The 24,828-nt window shown below is 40.7% G+C and overlaps 1 pseudogene; it reads left to right on the top strand.

Moving 5' to 3' along the window:
* Positions 1-1,710: 1,710 nt before the first annotated feature.
* The window catches only part of LOC132890978 (zinc finger protein 585A-like), a 58,254-nt pseudogene continuing 35,136 nt past the window's right edge, over positions 1,711-24,828 (top strand).

Raw genomic sequence — 24,828 nt, 5'->3', positions numbered from 1 at the left:
GAATAGCTTAACAGCAAGGTTACTGATTAACATCTATTCATAAATATCTATATAAATATATCATTACAAAAATAAATATCTACTACATACCTATCCCTATAAATATATAAACTATCCCCATAAATAAATATATACCATATACTAAGTTAGTTCTAATATAACAATCAACCCTATTCTATTTATCCCTCATCATCCTCCGTTAACATACTTCCTCTTCTATATACTCGTTTAAAAATATATAATAATTGATAATAGACAATACTAAGATAGAAATGTACAGGAAATTAAATTTCTTGGTGTGATTTTGGATCATAAAGCCTGCTGGAAACCTCATGTAGGATACATACGAACAAAACTGGCAAAATCCTCGGCAATTCTGTGGAAAACAAAACATATTCTTGATCGCAAATCTTTGCATACTCTATATTACTCGTTATTTTTGCCATATCTGACTTACTGTGTCGAAGTCTGGGGAAACACCTACAAAACCACTCTGCAGCCAATATGTACAATACAGAAAAGAGCAATAAGGACAATAAACAAAACAGGATACAGAGATCACACAAACTCACTATTCATAAAATCACACGTTGAAATTTATGGATCCGGTCAAATTCAGAACAGCACAAATACTGTACAAAGCGAGAAATAATCTATTGCCAAAAAATATACAAGGAATGTTTAGTGAGAGAGGGGGGGGGGGGGATATAATCTAAGGGGAGACCTAAATTTTAAAAAACCAAAGGTTTGAACAAATATGAAAAACATGTGCGTATCGAGCTGTGGGGTGACTTTATGGAACAGACTGGAGACAGAAATAAAACAAAGTGCAAATATAAATCTGTTTAAAAAAAGGTACAAAAAATATTTTCAACAAGTATATAGAAGAGGAAGTATGTTAACGGAGGATGATGAGGGATAAATAGAATAGGGTTGATTGTTATATTAGAACTAACTTAGTATATGGTATATATTTATTTATGGGTATAGTTTATATATTTATATTTATAGGGATAGGTATGTAGTAGATATTTATTTTTGTAATGATATATTTATATAGATATTTATTAAGTGTATATATGGTATATATATATACATATATATATATATATATATATATATATATATATATATTTGTAATTACATATTTATATAGATATTTATGAAGTGTATATATGGTATGTAGTATATATTTATTTTTGTAATTAAATATTTATATAGATATTCATGAAGTGTATATATGGTATATATTTTTATAGGTGTATCAATGTAGTTTGGATTTCGGGGTAGTTAAAAAGGGGTTGGAAATTAAAAAGTATTGTACTTCTTCCCACTCCTTTTTCGAACAATGTGTGGTGTTTTGTAATGTCTTAGCTCTTTATGTTATTTTATTTATTTATTTCTCGTTTTCTTTCTTTTGTATGTACAAATAGTTACATTTTTTATACATGTTTGAAATAAAATAAATTCATTCATTCATTCAACATTGGAGAAACCTCTAACATTGATGATTTGCTTTCTTAAAACAGCAATTAATGTGGTTGGTGTTATAGATTTAACCAAGTACTGTGTGTGAGATGCGTTTTATGATCTGTGGCAGTAACTCAAGAAATCCTCCAGCATCTCTCTGTGTTGCTCCTCACCCTGCTGCCCTGAAGAGACGACACCATTTCAGCACCTCTGTTTTGGACCGCCACATGTAGCGTGGTCACTGGTTGGAGCCTGAGAACTACACACACAGCTGACTCCACTCAAGTGATGCCACTCTCTGCTCTCCTTCAGCAGCAAGGGGAGTACAAATCAGTGCTGCAACCAAAGAGGTCAGTGCTCTCTGAGATCCAAAAGCTTGCTGATTCCTCTCTCCCCTCTATCTCCAGGCAACAAGGCCTACAATGAAGACGATGACAAAGAAACACCTTTTTACACGAGAGCTGCCGCTGCAAATCCTGACCCGCTGCAGGTTCTCGACCTGTCACGCTGCTGCTGAATTCCATCGGTGGACATACAGTGGTGCTTGACAGTTTGTGAACCCTTTAGAATTTTCTATATTTCACACAAGTCCTAAAAGTAGATAAAGAGAACCCAGTTAAACAAATGAGACAAAAATATTATACTTGGTCATTTATTTATTGAGGAAAATGAACACCGGGACCCTCTCCACACAGGCCCCGTTGATGATGAGTGGCTGGATGTCAGCTTTGTTTTTCCTAAAGTCAATAACCAGCTCCTTTGTTTTGGTGGTGTTGAGGAGCAGATTGCTGACTTTGCACCACTCTGACAGCCGCTCCACCTCGTCCCTGTATGCTAGCCTTGAACTTTAGTTTTATTTATTTTAATTTATTTTATAAGTTTTATATTACTTGTATTGATGTGTTTTATTTATATTGATGTGATGTGTTTCAATACGCTTTATCAATTAATAAAGTAGTAGACCAGGTGGGGGCAGTAAAGCGCCTCGGTGCTCCTCCAACCGCCAGAGAACATTGGAGAAGAAAAAGGTTTTGCATATTTTTTGCTGTAAAATCTGAAGATAACAGCGCCAATCATCATTATATTAAATATTTCGAATAAAATTTCCAGTGGAGGTTATATCTGGAACAATTAAGAATCCATGGGCATTGTTTTGCTTACGTTTGAAGATTCATTGCGCTTTCAACCCTGAGGTAAGTTAAAATAAAGCTGTGAGGTCGAATCCCAAATGGGTGTCCATTGTTGAAGTCCACTACATTCAGTATGAGAGAATGCTTTTCAAAACTCTCCTGGGGGGGAAAAGTGCGTGAAAGACATTTTCAGTTGGCCGAGGGTCTGATGCGCGGCTGAAACGATAAAAACAGTGGATCCCAATTAATTGCAAACCATTTCAGATTTATACAGTTAAAGAGTTTTTGAATTGTTGATATTGTTCTATCAGTTACTGTAGGTGATGGGATTCATGTGTCAGGCCTGAGAGAGCTCAGAGTGAAAAATCTGAAATAATACTCATCTTGAATTTTAATATAATAATAATGAAAGGGAAGTCTTGAATCAGATTTCGAGCTGAAAAATCTCCTGCCTGAATATTGTATCCATACAGAGACCCACAGAAAATAACACAAGTGATGCTGTAGAAGAATGTTTATCATTTCTTAAAGTAGTCACAGTGAATGAAAGTATTATTGGATTACATCAAATGTGTTTTCCTTCTGTAAGCTCATGTAAAAATACAGAGAACTAGAGAGCAATTCCAGTGTTATGGACGTGACACTTGAACTTAAAATGGCAACAAATGACCCAGTGCATGTTTTATTGTCTCCCAGTATTTAAACAGGTGTTGCATATTTTAAGGCTGTACCATACTGGAGAAGTGATAGAACAAGAACAATTCCCATAGTACATCTAGGGCATGCCAGAAAACGCCAATAAAAGATGCGTTATGGACGTGACAGAAAAAGTATCACTTTTCTTGGGTGACTGTACATTTTTATCAAACTCTGTGAAATTGTAAACCTAATGTCGAAATGGAGATATCCATTTGATAGAGGGGTCCAAGGTGAATATTAAAAAAATCTTTGTTTAAAATATTTTGTATTTCATGCAGACTTTCGGAAGGAAAAGTCAGCATTATGGATGTGACGAAATTCCGTTATGGATGTGACGCGTCTGAAATAGACATGGCATATGTTTAGAAAATCAGCAATTTAACCACCATAACCCTTTGAAAAACTCTCTAAATATCAGCTAAAACTATCAAAGTTCTTAAATAATATTTAGGATGGCTATTGTTTTGTGGATTTTAGCATACATTTCTGTGGCTTGTGGCAATAATATAGAATTGTACATGATCAAAGTTGATTTTAGCTTGGGTTTTACATTATAAGAAAGAAAGACTGACAGTGACACATTAGGTTGGTTACAAATTGGTTCAACTTATTCACATCTATAAAATACAGGCCTAGGTGATATCTCTGGGAGTGGTTTTGATGTATTACATGTTGCTTTATTTTTGCATTGTGAGGTTGACATTTACATGGAATTGCCCTATAATATCATATATATATATATATATATATATATATATATATATATATATATATATATATACTGTATATATAAATTAAATTCTAATAAGATTTGACCAAAATAGTAACAACTCAATTCAATAAATACTGCACTGTCATAGTATGACTAAAATGCATCTCTCTCACGAAACACTTTCCAACAGAATTTTTAAAAAGCACTGGAAATCCTATCAAAATCCTATCAGAATGCATCAAAGGAATTTGCTCATTTGCAAACTTTGAAAGTTTTTAAACAAAATGGCATGGTGGTGTAGTGGTTAGCACGGTTGCCTCACAGCAAGAAGGTCCGGGTTCGAGCCCCGTGGCCGGTGAGGGCCTTTCTGTGCAGAGTTTGCATGTTCTCCCCGTGTCTGTGTGGGTTTCCTCCGGGTGCTCTGTTTTCCCCCACAGTCCAAAGACATGCAGGTTCGGTTAACTGGTGACTCTAAATTGACCATAGGTGTGAATGTGAGTGTGAATGGTTGTCTGTGTCTATGTGTCAGCCCTGTGATGACCTGGCGACTTGTCTAGGGTGTACCCCGCCTTTTGCCCGTAGTCAGCTGGGATAGGCTCCAGCTTGCCTGCGACCCTGTAGAACAGGATAAAGTGGCTACAGATGATGAGATAAATATAAAATCGCAAATATACAATAGATAAAAACAATTCATATAGATTTAGTTAACTAACCTAGATTTTGTAGCTTTATGTTTTTGTTAAACTTTTTCATAATAAAAAGCATTAATGTTGAGGTTTAAAAGTTCATGAACAGTTATACATAATTGAAATCTCAAACACGTTGTTAATGGTATTAATAATAATAATCTTTTGTACAGCTGTTATGATGAGTTCAGCAGGAGACAGACAGTGCTCCTCTAGGACGTCTCAGTCTCCTGATCCCTCACAGGTAAAGCTCAATAATGATTTGTGTTGCAAAAACAATAACAGTATGATGTTAAAGTTTGACCAGTGTTTGTCTTTTGCTGCCTCGCTTCACTGCCAGCCTACAAGCTGTCCTGCTAATCACACAGAACCTAATATATAGATTTAGGCACTGCCTAAAAGCGGAGCTCCCATCTGTTTCTGGGTTGTAGAATCTTCTGTCATAGCCAGTCTCTTTTGCTTTATTTCTTTACTGGCTAGCACTGGCCACTAGGTGGTGTGTATGACTGGTAATTACTAACACTGACCACTAGGTGGTGTGTATGACTGGTAATTACTAACACTGGCCACTAGGCGGTGTGTATGACTGGCAATTACTAACACTGGCCACTAGGTGGTGTGTATGACTGGTAATTACTAACACTGGCCACGAGGTGGTGTGTATGACTGGTAATTACTAACACTGGCCATCAGGCGGTGTCTATGATGGTAATTACTAACACTGGCCACGAGGTGGTGTGTATGACTTGTAATTACTAACACTGTCCACTAGGTGGTGTGTATGACTGGTAATTACTAACACTGACCACTATGCGGTGTGTATGACTGTAATTACTAACACTGGCCACTAGGCGGTGTGTATGACTGTAATTACTAACACTGGCCACTAGGGGGTGTGTATGACGGTAATTACTAACACTGGCCACTAGGCGGTGTGTATGACGGTAATTACTAACACTGGCCACTAGGCGGTGTGTATGATTGTAATTACTAACACTGGCCACTAGGCGGTGTGTATGACTGTAATTACTAACACTGGCCACTAGGCGGTGTGTATGACTGTAATTACTAACATTGGCCACGAGGTGGTGTGTATGACGGTAATTACTAACACTGACCACTATGCGGTGTGTATGACTGTAATTACTAACACTGGCCACTAGGCGGTGTGTATGACTGTAATTACTAACACTGGCCACTAGGCGGTGTGTATGACGGTAATTACTAGCACTGACCACTATGCGGTGTGTATGACTGTAATTACTAACACTGGCCACTAGGCGGTGTGTATGACTGTAATTACTAACACTGGCCACTAGGCGGTGTGTATGACGGTAAGTACTAACACTGGCCACTAGGCGGTGTGTATGACGGTAATTACTAACACTGGCCACTAGGCGGTGTGTATGACTGTAATTACTAACACTGGCCACTAGGCGGTGTGTATGACTGTAATTACTAACACTGGCCACGAGGTGGTGTGTATGACGGTAATTACTAACACTGACCACTATGCGGTGTGTATGACTGTAATTACTAACACTGGCCACTAGGCGGTGTGTATGACTGGTAATTACTAACACTGGCCACTAGGCGGTGTGTATGACGGTAATTACTAACACTGGCCACTATGCGGTGTGTATGACTGTAATTACTAACACTGGCCACTAGGCGGTGTGTATGACTGTAATTACTAACACTGGCCACTCGGCGGTGTGTATGACGGTAATTACTAACACTGGCCACTAGGCGGTGTGTATGACGGTAATTACTAACACTGGCCACTAGGCGGTGTGTATGACGGTAATTACTAACACTCGCCACTAGGCGGTGTGTATGACGGTAATTACTAACACTGGCCACTAGGCGGTGTGTATGACGGTAATTACTAACACTGGCCACTAGGCGGTGTGTATGACGGTAATTACTAACACTCGCCACTAGGCGGTGTGTATGACTGTAATTACTAACACTGGCCACTAGGCGGTGTGTATGACTGTAATTACTAACACTGGCCACGAGGTGGTGTGTATGACGGTAATTACTAACACTGACCACTATGCGGTGTGTATGACTGTAATTACTAACACTGGCCACTAGGCGGTGTGTATGACTGTAATTACTAACACTGGCCACTAGGCGGTGTGTATGACGGTAATTACTAACACTGGCCACTATGCGGTGTGTATGACTGTAATTACTAACACTGGCCACTAGGCGGTGTGTATGACTGTAATTACTAACACTGGCCACTAGGCGGTGTGTATGACGGTAATTACTAACACTGGCCACTAGGCGGTGTGTATGACGGTAATTACTAACACTGGCCACTAGGCGGTGTGTATGACTGTAATTACTAACACTGGCCACTAGGCGGTGTGTATGACTGTAATTACTAACACTGGCCACGAGGTGGTGTGTATGACGGTAATTACTAACACTGACCACTAGGCGGTGTGTATGACTGGTAATTACTAAGACTGGCCACGAGGCGGTGTTTATGACTGTAATTACTAACACTGGCCACGAGGTGGTGTATGAATGTAATTACTAACACTGACCACTAGGCGGTGTGGATGGCTGTAATTACTAACACTGGCCCCTAGGCGGTGTATGACTGTAATTATTAATACTGGCCACTAGGCGGTGTATGACTGTAATTACTAACACTGACCACTAGGTGGTGTGTATGACTGTAATTATTAACACTGGCCCCAAGGCGGTGTATGACTGTAATTACTAACACTGGCCACTAGGCGGTGTAGACTGTAATTACTAACACTGGCCACTAGGGGGTGTATAGACCCTTTTTCTGTTTGTACACAAAGCTCTGCTGCGGGTGCAGCTCGGCAACGGAAGTATGGCGGACTTAAACAGCCTGTCAAGCTATGCAAGGGGATTGATTATCAACGAAAGACCATGAAAGTTACCTTAATAAGTTAACTTTGGCAAATGGTGTTAGACTCCCGGATCCGTGTTCTATCAGTGAGTGGGTTGATGGCCAAGTCTTCAGTGGCTGGATATATATATACATACTTGATTGAAAAACCAAATGTGTACCCCATGGACAAATTATGAGCCTACAAATCGCTAGATGCTTACGAGTATGCATCTGTGGTCATGTTCAGGAAGTCCAGTACCATCAAATAGACGCAGAATTTTGTGTTTTAAAGTCAGACGTGCTACCAAGTCAGAGACAAGGGCACAAGAGCACTATGTACCAAGCGTGGGTCTTCATCAACCATCAAGAAAACTGTTTCCTGACTGGGAATTGCACCTGTATGGCGGGGTAAATAAGACTAGCCTATTAGCAGCTATTTGTTGTTGTAGAGTCTTAGATAGCAGCTAACTGTTCAGAGGTACGTTTCCCAAAACCATAGTTGCTAACTAAGTTAACAGACTTAAGCTTGCAACTTTGTTGGTTGCAATGCAATGTCCCATTGCCTGGCCAAGTTAATAACAGGTTAGCAAAACATAGTTTTTGGTTTTGGGAAACGCAGTATGTAGCTGCTAGTTATGCAAAGATGAATTATGCTTCTGTGTTGTCCTTTCAGTTGGCTATTACTCTCCATTACATATCAAAAATCGTATGCCTTGCAACTTTCTCATAACCAGGGTTTGAAACTAACATGTTCATGAACACAGTGACAACAGTCCAGTCCACACGTTTAATCGCCTGCATCCACAGCCGCTGTCTGTTGCTCTGAAATGGGTGTGATCCTTTAGGAATCCTATAAAACTTTAGTCCGCCGGTGGAATAGCGATTCGTACAACCGTATACGCAATAACCAGACATGTTGATGCTGAGAACAGTATGTATCCACATTTAAATGATTGATAAGTAGGCTAGTCTGTCCCAGAATCAATTGGGAAGCTTACTGCTTCTGTTGCCAGGGTGCGTGCGCAACTGTTTGATCACGTGACGCTGAAAAAGGGTCTATATGACTGGTAGTTACTAACACTGGCCACTAGGCGGTGTGTATGACTGGTAATTACTAACACTGGCCACGAGGTGGTGTGTATGACTGGTAATTACTAACACTGGCCACTAGGCGGTGTATATGACTGGTAATTACTGACACTGGCCACGAGGCGGTGTGTATGACTGGTGGTACACGTACACGGACAAATCACAAAAAATTGACTCGATGGGTTTACCATTTTTTCTTAGGTATGGTGCTCCGCTCATAATACATAAAGCCCTGCTCACACTACAGCTCGCAATGGGTTTCTGAATACTTGGCGATGAAAAATTGGTAGCATCGCCACCAATCGTGCGATGCAAGGCAAATGTTCTCCGAGTTTCACGAGGTGTGTATCTGCTTTGTGAGTGGCCAAAATGTTGCAAAAAATGTCCATGCATGCATTGAAATTTGGTGGCAATGTTTTCGTCAGCAAACTAAGCAGCGAATACTCACAGATGGGTTTGGGAATACTAACTGAAGCTCAGAGAACCTTCTTTGAGCCTCTTGAGATGCATTTGACTCGAATCCACGTCCCCAGTGCTCACAGGAGATTCATCGGCATAGCCTAATCTTCCCCGAGACTTAAAAAGCGCGTTGTGCATGCTCTTGGGACCCAATTATAATGGAAAACGCCTGATGCTGATTTGAGCACAATCAGGACGTGCATATCAGGATGCTGTTTTCACAGAGGCTTTGTAAAGTATTTTGTCAGGTATGTGGCGTTTGACAGATGTCAGTGCAAGATGCATGTTTGTTAGCAGGTGTAATGTTTACAAAAACAAAATACAAATGAAACTAGAAGCAAAACAGAAAGCAGAGTATTTAACCAGAGTCATAATCATGGCTAGAAATAAATGTGACACTGATGATACTTCGCAAAGTTTCTGTGAAAACAGTGTCCTTATATGCATTTGCACTCAAATCAGTATCAGGTGTTTCTCATAATGACTGGGTCCCACGATCACGCACAACGCACTCCGTGAGCGTGCGTGGCCACTCAACCTGAACCAGACTCAAGTGTGCAAAGATGTGACAGTCAAGTGTTTGCCTGCTGTGTGACCACAACTTTTAGCTCACCTGTACATTGTCAAGCATCGCCACCAAAACGCCTCATTTTCATATATAACCCATCACAAAGCATTGCGAGCTGTAGTGTGACCGTAGCTTAATGAAAAAGGAAATCTGAAGTCTTTTCTGAATAAGTGTTATTCTTGTTTGATCTTTAGCTGTATGAAGACGTGAAAATTGAGATTTCAGATGGAGGGACATCCGAAGTGTCAGGAGTCTGTGTGAAGAAAGAGGAGACACTGGAGTTGAACATCTACAACCATGAAAACAACCTCAAGAACCCACCTGAAGTTCTCGCCGTTAAAGAGGAATATCCTGACAATAAAGACTACCTCTGTACGAGATCAGGAGCTCAGTAACACTCTCACTGATTATTCTACCTGACACATTATCTAGTGCACTGAAAGTATAATAGTGGGTTATTTGGGATGTAGCCTCTGTTATAGATCATTTAATCACCAAATTATGACTAAATGAACTTGCATGGTTTTTATGTTTTTAGAGAGTTTAATATCATGGGTAGGAGTAAGGAAAACTAAATCATTTTTTTTCTTTAAATACATACATTTAAATAGTTACCCCTACATTTGCTCCAGAACAACACTGGTTTCCAGCTCCATGGATGTCAGGGCTCGTGCAGGTCCTTGAACTCCTTGAAAAGTGCTGGAATTTGAAAACTCATTTCAAGGACACTTGAAACTCTTTGAAAATAGGAAAAATTCTTTGAAAAATTGTAAATACTCCTTGAAAAAAATACTTAAATTCTTCCCGTGTATTTAGGTGCAATAATTAAAAAATTAAATTAAAAAGGAAAAATTAGAGAATATAGAAACGATGACCCGATTGTCATTTAAAATGAACACTCTGGGCTTCCTGTGTTTTCGCACATGCACTTTGGTTCTCTGGTGCCATATTGAATTCTCCTGTTGGGCGTACACAAGGAGAGAGAGAAAGGCGTGCAGAAGGAGAGAGAAAGAGCGCATGAACCAGGATGTCAGTGATGAAATTTTTGCTATGCAAACAAGAAGGAGATGTATACTAGAAGATTCATCTCAACTGAAAGAGAGTGTTGACAAGCTGATGGAACTAGCAGAACAAGAACGCAAGATAGTGCATGTCACGAAAGCCAACAGCTTCAAGAGGACAATAAAGGATATGGAACTCGAGGCTAATGAGGTAAACGATAAAATTGAGGTGCTAAAGAAGAAGCTCAAGCGTTAACGTTTTTAATTTTGAGTGAACCAAATTGCTTAGCCGCAATGGTTACATTGCTATAACACAGAGACAGTTTGTTGCAAACAAATTCTGCCGTATACAGTTTTTTAGAAAGTTTTCCATGTTTAAATTTGTCGTTGAGATGTAACAGATTTCAATTACATCAGTGACTGTGTTTCTAACGATTGTTTTCGAAATCTGTTTTAAAATATAACAAGCGAAAATAAATAAAAGAAACGAATAAAATGTAACACCTGTGCAAAAGCCACGTTTTTTTCTAATAACAAACGAAACAAAAGGCTCGGCTGCCAAGCTTCGAACCATGAGCGACTTTAACGATTGTAAATTCCAAAACTAAACACCTCAAAAAGCAAAGAAGACTAAATATAAACACAAACTACGTCGATATCATGGTTGTGAAACTGGTTGTGGAGTATTTTGGAAAGGTTTTTGCAACCCAAAACGCCAGTTTTCCCTCATTCAAAAGTGCAATGAAATGTTCATTATCCTGATAGCACCCATCGTGATGTGGCCCTTGAAAATTTTGATTTTGGTCCTTGAATACTCCTTGAAATGTCCTTGAATGTCTTCACAAAAATCCTGCTCGAACCCTAGATGTAATTATTTACAATATATGGCTAAAGTATGTGCACCCAGACCATCACACGCATATGTGGTTCTTCTCCAAACAGTTACCACAACATTAGAAGCACACGATTGAATGTTTTTGCAAGCTGTAGCTTTCCAAATTCTCTTCACTGGAACTAAGAAGCCAAAACCTGTTCCAGCATGACAATGTCCCTGTGCACAAAGCAAGCTCCATGTGTGTTAAGTTTGGAGTGGAAGAAATCTAGTGTCCTGCACAGAACCCTGACCTTGAACCTACTGAACACCATTGGGATGAAGTGGAACACCAACTGCACCCCAGGCCTCCTCACCCAACGTTAGTGCCTAACCTCATGAATGCTCTGGTGGAAAGTATTCCCAGAATAGTGGAGCTTAGTTGAAAAGCAAAGAGGATTGAATCTGGAATGAGATGCTCAACACGCATTTGTGTGAGTGATGGTCAGGTGTCCAAATACCTGTATACAGGTTTAGGGGAATACTGGTGGTGCATCATCATGGTGTCATAGCTCTCGGCTTGTGGATTTAATCCTGAGCTCAGATTATTGTCTGTGTTGAGATTTGCATGTTCTCCCCATGTTTGTGTAGGTTTCCTCTGAGTCCACTTGTTTCCTTCAGGTACGGGCAAATAGGCTATGCTTAAATTACCACTAGGTGTGAACTAGTTTGTTCATGTGGGGCTGCATGATTCCCTGCAGTGGACTGGCGTGAGTGTATTTTGGTTTACTCTTGAAGTGGGTGTTGCCTACACGTTAAAAAAAATGTAATTTAAATGCCACTGGAAAAATGTGTAGATCTAGAAATGCCAGAAGTGTCAGCATGCTCAAATAGGGAAACGAGTGGTTTGTTTATTTATTTATTTGATTGATTGATATATAATTTTTATTCTGCACATATTTAGACCACTATAGACTCATGCACACCTGCAACATGTCATAGCAATGACTTCATGATTTTTTTCAATGACAAAATTGAAAATATCTGCCAAATTTTAAACTAATAATTTAAGGCCAGACAAGTATAGTAACTCTGTAGTTAACAATATAAATGATTTAACAATTAGAATATTTTACTCCCCTTAGAGAAATCGAACTAATTTCATTAATCTCCACATCAAAATCTTCAACTTCTGTACTAGATCCCTTACCTCTTCAAACAGATAATACCAGAAGCAACAATAAATTTTTCCTTTAGAATTGACTATGCACCCAAATTCTTTAAACTAGCAATTGTCAAACCCCTAATTTAAAAAAACCTGACCTCAACCCCTGTCAGCTGTCCGATTATAGGCCAATATCAAACCTCCCATTTATCTCCAAGATCCTAGAAAAAGCTGTGTCACAGCAGTTATGCTCATATATCTACACAGGAATAACATCCATGAAATGTATCAGTCAGGATTTAGATCTCATCATAGCACAGAGACAGCTCTGGTTAAAATAGTAAACGACTTACTGTTGGCATCTGATCAGGGCTGTGTCTCCCTGCTTGTGTTGCCTGACCTTGGTGTAGCCTTTGAAACCACTGATCATTCCATTCTCCTGGACAGACTAGAAATGTTGTGGGAGTTGAGGGAACGGCCCTCTCCTGGCTCAGGTCTTATTTAATTGATCCATATCAGTTTGTTGATGGAAATGTTTTTTTTTTTTTCTAGACATACTGAGGTGAAGTTTGGTGTTCCACAAGGTTCTGTATTAGGTCCACTGCTTTTTTCTTTATATATATATATATATATATATATATATATATATATATATGTGTGTGTGTATGTATATATATATATATATATGTGTGTGTGTATGTATGTTACTTGTGGGTGATGATATTCATAAGCATGGTATTAGTTTCCACTGTTATGCTGATGACACACAGTTGTATGTTTCTGCAAAGCCAGATGAGAGACATGAGCTTAATAAAATTGAGGAATACGTAAAGGATATTAGACACGGGATGCTTATTAACTTCCTTCTGCTGAACTCTGACAAGACTGAAGTACTTGTACTAGGACCACATGCAGGTAGAATTAGGTTTTCTGATTACACAGTAACTCTGGATGGCCTTTCTGTTTCTTCACGTGCAGCAGTAAAAGACCTCAGTGTAATCATTGACTCCCAATCTTTTTTCATTTGAAACTCATATTGATAACATTACCCGGATAGCTTTCTTTCATCTCAGAAATATTGCTAAGAAATATAATGTCACTACATGATGCAGAAAAACTAGTTCATGCTTTTGTTACCTGTAAGTTGGATTATTGTAATGCATTACTGTCTGGATGTTCCAGTAAGTGTGTAAACAAGCTCCAGGTAGTTCAAAATGCAGCAGCAAGAGTCTTTACTAGAACTAGAAGACATGACCACATTATCCCTGTCTTATCCACACTGCATTGGCTCAAAATCAAATTTTGTGTTGATTATAAAATCCTACTATTGACCTTTAAAGCACTGAATGGTCTCGCACCACAGTACCTGAGTGAACCTCTGGTCCTTAACGTCAAAAGGTGCAGGCTATCTGCTGGTACCTCATATAGTGAAGGCTACATCAGGGGGCAGAGCCTTTTCTTACAAAGCCCCACAGTTATGGAACAGCCTTCCAAGAAGTGTTGAGGACTCAGACACACTCTCGGTGTTTAAGTCTAGGCTGAAAACATATCTGTTTAGTTAAGCCTTTTGTTAATAGTTGTAGGTGCATTTGGGTAATTGAGTGATCAATCTCATTAAATCAGTCTCATATTATCATTACATCATTCATGGAATCAGTCTCATTTTAATCATTTAAAGTGAATCATTCAAGTGAATCATACCGTTAATTTTGGTGCTTAATAATAAATTACCAAACAGCCAAATTATGGTATATTCCAAATTATTATGATCACTTACCGTATTACATAACTTATATGCACCTTTTTGAATTCTTTGGGAGATTGGGGACTTCGAGTATATTGTAACACAAATAAAACACACAGTTTCAATAATAAGTGAATTTATTATAACAAAGATAAAATGGATAATAGCAGATTGAAATATATACAAACAGTGAGGTGTATGTGTGTGTGCATGAAAGGCCTTGTTTGGGTGTGGCCTGTGAAAGGCCCTATGGCCTTGCTAAGGAGGGTGTTTGTGTGTGTGTGTCCCCCCACGTGGTGTAGGCCTTGTGGCTTAAGCAAAGGTTAGCCTAGCTTGCTAACGAGACAAAGGAATTAGCCGTGTGGCTAACTAGGGTGTGTTTGTGAGTGACCACATGGTGTAGGCCTAGATTAGCTTTGTGTTGCTAAGTAGACAAAGGAATTAGCCATAGACTAATTTCACTAGCTTATAACAATACTGAATCCACTGAAATCTTGATGTGGTCAAGATGTATAATAAGAGGATTAAATATGTTAGTAGGAGTAAAGAGAAGCATGCGCAGCCTATCTATTAAACAATTGAGAGAACATAGAACAAAATAAATCAACACGCTGCGTGTTTAACAGTGTAACAAATAAACCTGGGTTTAAATTCACACTATTTCAATAAAAGCTAAATTCCTAAGACTGATCTTTATTTATGCCCAAAATTTTGCCAGTCTTACTTCCGTATCCCGCTTCTACGCGAGATTGAGAAGATGTCCCGAGACTTTGGAGGTTCACCGTTGTGAAGCACATGAGTCACAGGGAAGTACTTGGAGAGGCTGAGTTTCACAGAGGCCCGTGGAGCACGTCTGTGGAAAGCAGAGAATTCTTGATCCGGCGATGGTCGCTCGTGATGAAAAGAAAGTCTCTGATTAATACTGTGCACAGCGCTTTGTTAAAAAAGGGTCCAGCCACTCTTTTAACTTTGAATTAAAACTGCGTTTGGGCGGCAGTCGTGACGTCACTTCTAATACGAATAAACTGGTTGTAACTCAGGTTGAGTTTAAAGATTGCGCGACTCTGGAGTTTACCTTGGCCAAGGGTAAGAAAGAAATCGCGCTAAATCGTGGATCTTGCAAGAAAGAGGTGTTTTAAATTTGCTCGGGTGAGCATTCTCTTTGTGTGCGCAGACCGCTGGTCCCGCGACGGAAAGAGGAAGAGCAGAAGTGTCGTTCCATTATTTATGTCTTCATAGAGGACGTGGTGTTGGTGATCCCGCCCCGGCGTGACGCAGGTCAACGCGGAAGTGGGCTGATGGGAAATGTAGTTTCTTAAAGAGACGGGCTGTTGTAGTTCTTAGACGGACTGTGTACCTACATAGTTTTTAATTAGGTAAAGGAGTAGACCTGGAGGGTTCTCAGGCATAAAGTGTTTTGGTAAACTGGGATGTATGGATGCTGACACACACCCCACTCTCACTCGCTCACTCAGGTTTGTTGGTGGTGTAGTGGCTGCTGCTTTATGTCCCAGGGCACCGTCATGTCTGTGTTACCTTCTGGCTCTCCCCTTTTAGTTATGCTGTCATAGTTACAGTGGTGCTTGAAAGTTTGTGAACCCTTTAGAATTTTCTAGGTTTTTGCATAAATATGACCTAAAACATCAGCAGATTTTCACACAAGTCCTAAAATTAGATAAAGAGAACCCAGTCAAACAAATGAGACAAAAATATTATACTTGGTCATTTATTTACTGAGAAAAAGGATCCAATGTTACATACCTGTGAGTGGCAAAGTATGTGAACCTTTGCTTTCAGTATCTGGTGTGACCCCTTTGTGCAGCAATAACTGCAAGTAAATGTTTCTGGTAACTGTTGATCAGTCCTGCCATTTTAGCCCATTCCTCCATACAGAACAGTTTCAACTCTGGGATGTCGGTGCGTTTCCTCACATGAACTGCTCGCTTCAGGTCCTTCCACAACATTTCAATTGGATTAAGGTCAGGACTTTGACTTGGCCATTCCAAAACATTAACTTTATTCTTCTTTAATCATTCTTTGGTAGAATGACTTGTGTGCTTAGGGTCGTTGTCTTGTTGCATGACCCACCTTCTCTTGAGATTCAGTTCATGAACAAATGTCCTGACATTTTCCTTTAGAATTCGCTGGTATAATTCAGAATTCATTGTTCCATCAATGATGGCAAGCTGTCCTGGCCCAGATGCAGCAAAACAGGCCCAAACCATGATACTACCACCACCATGTTTCACAGATAAGATAAGGTTCTTATGCTGGAATGCAGTGTTTTCCTTTCTCCAAACATAACACTTCTCATTTAAACCAAAAAGTTCTATTTTGGTCTCATCTGTCCACAAAACATTTTTCCAATACCCTTCTGGCTTGTCCACGTGATCTTTAGCAAACTGCAGATGAGCAGCAATGTTCTTTTTGGAGAGCAGTGGCTTTCTCCTTGCAACCCTGCCATGCACACCATTGTTGTTCAGTGTTCTCCTGATGGTGGACTCATGAACATTAACATTAGCCAATGTGAGAGAGGCCTTCAGTTGCTTAGAAGTTACCCTGGGGTCCTTTGTGACCTCGCCGACTATTACATGCCTTGCTCTTTGAGTGATCTTTGTTGGTCGACCACTCCTGGGGAGGGTAACAATGGTCCTGAATTTCCTCCATTTGTACACAATCTGTCTGACTGTGGATTGGTGGAGTCCAAACTCTTTAGAGATGGTTTTATAACCTTTTCCAGCCTGATGAGCATCAACAATGCTTTTTCTGAGGTCCTCAGAAATCTCCTTTGTTCGTGCCATGATACACTTCCACAAACATGTTTTGTGAAGATCAGACTTTGATAGATCTCTGTTCTTTAAATAAAACAGGGTGCCCACTCACACCTGATTGTCATCCCATTGATTGAAAACACCTGACTCTAATTGCACCTTCAAATGAACTGCTAATCCTAGAGGTTCACATACTTTTGTCACTCACAGATATGTAATATTAGACCATTTTCCTCAATAAATAAATGACCAAGTCTAATATTTTTTGCCTCATTTGTTTAACTGGGTTCACTTTATCTACTTTTAGGCCTTGTGTGAAAATCTGATGATGTTTTAGGTCATATTTATGCAGAAATATAGAAAATTCTAAAGGGTTCACAAACTTTCAAGCACCACTGTAGTCTTGCTGGAGTCCCTGCTTGCACTCAGTGCAAAATGTATCCTGTTCTTATACATTAGGTGATATTGGGCATACCTAACAAGCTGTGTTCCCCCACCCCTGTCTCTTCCCTCTGTCTGTCCCTCTGAGTTACTTGTCAATCCTGAGACACCAGTGGATCTGACCTCTTCTGTTCCTCGGACTTGCCTGATCCATCCTGATGCCCTACGTCTGGCTGGAGTCTTATCTCATAACACCTGTGGAGGACGGCCGTGTATGGACAGTTGAAAGTCACACTTGGAAGACGCTCTGGACACTTATAGTAATACATTTATATTTGAGGACTACAGTTGATTTGCTGACTTTAGGACTGCAGTTGTCATGAACAGTTTTGCATTCAAGTTTCCATCAATGAACAGTTTACAACTTCAACAAAACAGACTTCATGCTAAAACTATAATGAATTTCCTGGTTTCACAGTGAAACTTTGTGACTATATAGGATACAGTTATAGAAGTGAGTTATTTATAATCACGCTATCTGTTATCACCCAAATGAGGATGGGTTCCCTTTTGAGTCTGGTTCCTCTCGAGGTTTCTTCCTCATGTCGTCTGAGGGAGATTTTCCTTGCCACCGTTGCCACAGGCTTGCTCATTGGGGATAAATTAGGGATAAAATTAGCTCATGTTTAAAGCCTTTAATTTTCTATAAAGCTGCTTTGTGACAATGTCTGTTGTTAAAAGCACTATACAAATAAACTTGACTTGACAGTTATTTTTGTTTGTACCTGCCTGTGATTTCCTAACACATTGGTTGGCTAGATAGTTCTATTTCTCAAACGATCAACAAACAAGTAGGCTGATTTAAATCAACCATGACCAGGCAGTTACTAAGGATGCATATTCATGTAACTTGTGTTTGTATTCTGAAAGATCTCTTTCCTGGTGCACACATCTAGTCTCAACCAGCTGCTCCATTAACATTTCTGGCAAGCTTCTTGGGATAATATTTATACAATTCTATTGTAAATGTTCTCATATATACAAATACTGCATAGACGTTTGGGCATCATTTCTTCCCATTGTGTTTTTGCTACTCCCAGATTGTGAAGTTTGCAAATCCTTCTTCTTTCACAAGTGTGAGCTTCACGGACCACCCCTCTTCATCCCTGATGCTCCTGTTCTCGTGGGAGTTCCTGACCGAGCCAGGCAAACACTTCCTCCTGAACTAGAGATTCGGAAGTCCGGTATTCCTGACGCAGGCCTGGGAGTGTTTAATAAGGGGGAGACTGTTCCAGTAGGTGCACACTTTGGACCCTACCAGGGAGAGCTGGTGGACATAGAGAAAGCCATGAATAGCAGATACTCCTGGGTGGTGAGTTTGTTCTAAATGTGTTATAAAGATTTTTATCTTTTTATTTTTAAGAAACAAAATGTCACCACTGGATGAATGTAACTCCCAAGAATATCAATTTCTGCTTGGCAGTAATGTGTGGAGACACTTCAAACACACTTTCAGGTCTGTCAAACTGCTGATAACTTGGTTCTACTTGTACAGTTCACTCTTAAATAATTTACATTAATTAACTGCAGGAAACCAAATGTGTGGGCTCTCACAACTCATAATCTAAAAGATTTCATGTAAATGAATAAGCTTAGCTTTTGCTCTACAAAACTCTGTAAAAGGCAAAGCTTACAGAGAGCTCACTGTTACAAAATTAATGAATTAATGAAAGAGTGGGCGGCACGGTGGTGTAGTGGTTAGCGCTGTCGCCTCACAGCAAGAAGGTCCGGGTTCGAGCCCCGTGGCCGGCGAGGGCCTTTCTGTGTGGAGTTTGCATGTTCTCCCCGTGTCCGCGTGGGTTTCCTCCGGGTGCTCCGTTTTCCCCCACAGTCCAAAGACATGCAGGTTAGGTTAATTGGTGACTCTAAATTGACCATAGGTATGAATGTGAGTGTGAATGGTTGTCTGTGTCTATGTGTCAGCCCTGTGATGACCTGGCGACTTGTCCAGGGTGTACCCCGCCTTTCGCCCATAGTCAGCTGGGATAGGCTCCAGCTTGCCTGCGACCCTGTAGAACAGGATAAAGCGGCTACAGATAATGAGATGAGATGAAAGAGTGCCCTCTCGGCTTAAGCGTTCTAGTGATGAAGCTCAGCCATTGCCGAATGCTGGCAGGACACAAAAAAAAAAGTGCTTTGCAGTACATACAAATTCACACACAGGCTCTCATAGGATACAAATATTTTGAAAATTAAATGAATTTTCATGAATACCAAGTCTTTTGTGTCCAGCTTGAGAAATGAGGCCCAAAAGACAAATGTTTGAATCTGGATCAGTCACGTATCCAGGACCAGAGGTATACTGAACTAAAACTCACAAGTACTTAGAGTAAATGGATAGTACTCATGAAAAATATTTTCTACTTGTACAAAACCTATTTCATGACAGAACTGACATTAACGTTTGTCTGTTTAGAGGCCAAAGCACAAGGGACGGATATTTATCAGAGAGTCTGATTGAACAGCACAGCTTTGCCATTTCAAAGACGTAAAAACTTCCTTCACCTAAATTCTGATGTAAAGTCTTGCCTGCATTTTTTTAAGGTTACTAAATTCACCTCAGAGGTTGTCAGCTGTTCTGTGAAACTAAACATACAGTCAAGAACTTTTTAATTCTGCCTTCATAACGCTTAATATAATATTGGCATGAGCCATTATTCTCGTTCCTGTGTACGTCATTTAATTTGAAGGCATGGATTAAGTTAATGAAGAAAATATAAATGTGTAATTTTTCTACAGATATGCAGGAGCAGGCAGTGTGAAGAGTACATAGATGCCACAAGAGAAATGCATGCAAATTGGATGAGGTGAGGAATACACCAGTTGTTGGGTCTTTGCTTAGTCATTTGGTTTTACAGTTCCTAATTTGTTGGAAGAACTTTTTCTTCCTGTCACTGATATCTCCCCCATGCTTTTTCTTGGTCTGTAACTCTGATCTGATTTTTTTTTTTACCTTTTCTGCCACTTTGGCTTATTGTTTTAGGTATGTGAATTGTGCTCGTAATGATGAAGAACAGAATCTTGTGGCGTTTCAGTATCGAGGGGGAATTCTGTATCGTTGCTGTCGACCCATTAACCCAGAACAGGAGCTCTTGGTGTGGTATGATGAGGAGTATGCCAAAGAACTAAGTCCTGTGTTTCACAAGCTCTGGAACAAAAAGTGTTCCATGAATGGTAAAGTACACCATACATACTGCAATTCATTTCACTTTGATTGAATTATTCACTGCCTGGCCAAAAGAAAGTCATCATTACCATTAAAATAAGCAAATACTTCAGAGGCTTTGTTTCAGGAATTACTGCAGTGAGTCAAACGTTTCAGCTGGCAACAGTTCTTTAAACTCTAACTGATGCAGTGAGTAGCTTCTCATTTCTTAAATGATCATGTCGGAAGACATATCCCATCTTCCAAAGTAAATGTATTTCAGAAGGGCCAGTTTGTTGGCCTGCATCAAGCAAAGAAAATAATGAGATTGCTGACATTGGTGGCGTGGTGGTGTAGTAGTTAGCACTGTCGCCTTACAGCAAGAAGGTCCTGGGATCGAGCCCAGCGGCTGACAAGGGCCTTTCTGTGTGGAGTTTGCATGTTCTCCCCGTTTTTGCGTGGGTTCCTCTGGGTTCTCCGGTTTCTCCCACAGTCCAAAGACATGCAGGTTAGGCTAATTGGTGGCTCTAAATTGACCATAGGTGTGAATGTGAGTGTGAATGGTTGTTTGTCTCTATGGTGGGGTTTACATTAGACCGTATCAGCGGATCATCAGATTAACATTTTTAAAAACGATTAGCGTGCACACAGCAACGCCAATACACGATTCGCGTGCACACAGCAACGCCAATACACGGATACGCTAATCACATGACTAATTAGACGGCACGTAAGTTGAAATGTGTGTAATGTGTAAATTTCTCCTCAGCGGGTCGGCTCCGCAGGCATCCTGCGCTCCAAATCACTCCGCCCTGAACAACGAGTGCCCTCTGGAGGGTGCGCACTCCCTGGCCCTGCGCAGCTCACAGAGCGCACGAGTGAACTGCACGAGCAGTGATTCGGGACTGAGCCGCTGTGTGTGTGATCCCAGTGCATATCGGGCATGCGCAAGTCACTCACCACTTGCAAGTGGAAGGATGGCAAGCCTAAAGACAATCATAACTACACAATGGGCAGTATTTGCATCAGTATTTGCAGTATTTTCATACTTTTATACTCTTTAATGAAAGGTGATACAAGGCGGAAATCCGCGCCGTTTTTCAGCAGTCGCGTCACATGACCAACGCCAGCGAATCAGGAAGGTGGATGTCACAGTGACGTTGTCCAATGACGACGTCAGCTAGAGCTCAGCACAGCGTATCCGCGTATCCTCAATGTTTACACAGCACCGGACCAGACACGAACTGGATTGAATACATGGGCCCTGGCGGATTCCCGTTTCCCGGCGTTTTAATGTGAACGGACAGTGCATCCGCGAAGAAAACGAGACAGATACGGTCTAATGTAAACTTGGCCTATGTGTCAGCCCTGTGATGACCTGGCGACTTTTCCAAGATGTACCCCGCCTCTTGCCCATAGTCAGCTGGGATAGGCTCCAGCTTGCCTGCGACCCTGTACAGGATAAGCGGCTAGAGATAATGGATGGGTGGAGGGGTTAATAACTGTCCAACACATTATTAAACCTGGAAGGATAGTGGTGAAGGGATCAGGACACTTTTTCCAATGACCATTTTGTCCAAAGCCTTTTTCATACACACTTTCAATTATTTTATATGTGGTTACAATATGTGCAACAAGATCGAGATATAAACAAACCATAATTCATTTAAGGGAGTGCATTAAACAGGCTTATGACTGTGTCTCCCCGTAATAAATGGAAATAAACAATTTTTTGTAAAGCAAAAAAGTGCCATAGTACGAGCACTTCGACACAAAAGAGCGGTGTAAGGGGGCGTAAACAAGTTGACCCTGACCATTACAGGCTGCTCTCCGAGCTTTGAGTCTAGTGAAGCTGTTTAATTCATCATATAGCCAGTCTTAATAAGGCCAACACAGACTTAATCAGTAAAATGTTTCAGTAAGTATTTTATTAATTTAAAGGAGTTCATTAAGCAGGTTTATGACTGCGTCTCCCTGTAATAAATAGAAACATATGCCTAGTGATAGTTAGGTGACAATATGCGACAAATTGCTGTATATTTTTAAACCGATCCTAAAGAAGAATTCTCAATAGAATTTGACCGAAGCGGAAAACATTTTTGTAAAGCAAACAAGCAACCCTTACCATTACAGGCTGCTCTCTGAGCTTTGAGTCCAGTGAAGCTGTTTAATTCATTGTATAGCCAGTCTTAATAAGGCGTGCACGCAGTCCAAGTCAACTTTATTGTCAATAATACCATATGTGCAGGACATACAGAGAATTGAAATTGCGTTTCCCTCTTATCTGCGGTGCAAACAGTAATAAACATCTCATCTCATCTCATTATCTCTAGCCGCTTTATCCTTCTACAGGGTCGCAGGCAAGCTGGAGCCTATCCCAGCTGACTACGGGCGAAAGGCGGGGTACACCCTGGACAAGTCGCCAGGTCATCACAGGGCTGACACATAGACACAGACAACCATTCACACTCACATTCACACCTACGGTCAATTTAGAGTCACCAGTTAACCTAACCTGCATGTCTTTGGACTGTGGGGGAAACCTGAGCACCCGGAGGAAACCCACGCGGACACGGGGAGAACATGCAAACTCCGCACAGAAAGGCCCTCGCCGGCCCCGGGGCTCGAACCCGGACCTTCTTGCTGTGAGGCGACAGCGCTAACCACTACACCACCGTGCCGCCTAGTAATAAACATGAAATATAAAATATAGGTACAAGATATAAACTTAAAAAAAAAGGGGGGGTTATTTACACACACACAAGCTAAAGCTATCTAAGAAAAGACAGTGGCAATCCAGAAAGTGCAAATGTGGCAGTGTAAACAGAATTAACGGTATAAATTTGAATGTGACGAATGACAATATAAACAGAATGAACAATGTCCACTTTACACGGGGACGGTTTGAAACAAAAACGCAAAAGTCCGTTTTCATTCTCACTTTTTTCCGTGTCTACACAACCGTTTTCAAGGAGGAAATCTGCGTCTATATGGTGACGCATAAATGTGTGGAATTCAATTGGATGTGCATGCCAGGCGGCTTAGTGGTACTGTGAAAGACCTCTGCTATGTCTGCACGCATGCGCAGCGTCTTCTGTCTTGTCTGATCTGCACATCTGCGCCACGAAAACTTTGACTACTCTGCCTATGGCTACTCGTGAGGTTGCCAGAGCAGCTTGAAGGTCCGTTGGATCGATGTAATCAGACATGCTGTAGCCGTTCTATATGAGTGGGTGGAGCACAGAGGACGGCAGGACAGAGATCAGGTTTACAAATAGGCTTTATTGCCACACTTTTCAGTCTAACAATATTTTTAAACCAGCAGACACACACGCAACTGGCGTCTAGCTTGGGGATGAGCTTCTCTGCTCTCCCTCTTTAAATAGGGCGCGGTCACTGGAAAGACACACAAACACAGGTTAATTGACATCAGGTGTAGTGATTCTGCCACTTACCTTCCCTGACTCCACCCTCCTGTCACAGACCGGCGCTTGACCACGCCCCCGCTGCCACACATGCTCTTACTATGACGTAAACGTGTACCCGACGTGAGCAGATCCGAGCAGAGTTTCGCGTATTGGGTAGTTTAGACGGATATGCAACGGGGGCTGTTTTTAACTTATCCACTCTGGAAGGCGTTTTCAATTTTTTCCGTTTTTCAGCCTCGAAAACGCTGACCCCGTGTAGACAAAAGGCACGTCCGATAAAATATTTAGCCGTTTTTACCCGACAGCGTCCTCGTGTAAACGGGCCCTAAGAAAAGACAGTGGCAATCCAGAAAGTGCAAATGTGGCAGTGTAAACAGAATTAACGGTATAAATTTGAATGTGACGAATGACAATATAAACAGAATGAACAATGTAAACAGGAACAGCAGTCTGACAGTATAGTAGGGCAATATAGCTGTTTCAGTTTTTCAAGATGGTGGCGCGTGCGGACGCAGCGGCCCCTCTCTGTCCCGATAATGTGGTGTTTACATGTTTGTCTTTGTCGGTGTGCTCGAGTGATGGTATGTTTTCGTCGCGTTTGTCTGTTCCGAGGCGCACATACAGCCGT

Source organism: Neoarius graeffei, chromosome 8 (genome assembly GCF_027579695.1).
Source record: "Neoarius graeffei isolate fNeoGra1 chromosome 8, fNeoGra1.pri, whole genome shotgun sequence".
Lineage (NCBI taxonomy): Eukaryota > Metazoa > Chordata > Actinopteri > Siluriformes > Ariidae > Neoarius > Neoarius graeffei.
The sequence above is the reverse complement of the archived record's forward strand: the minus strand, read 5'-3'. Positions and strand labels throughout refer to the sequence as shown.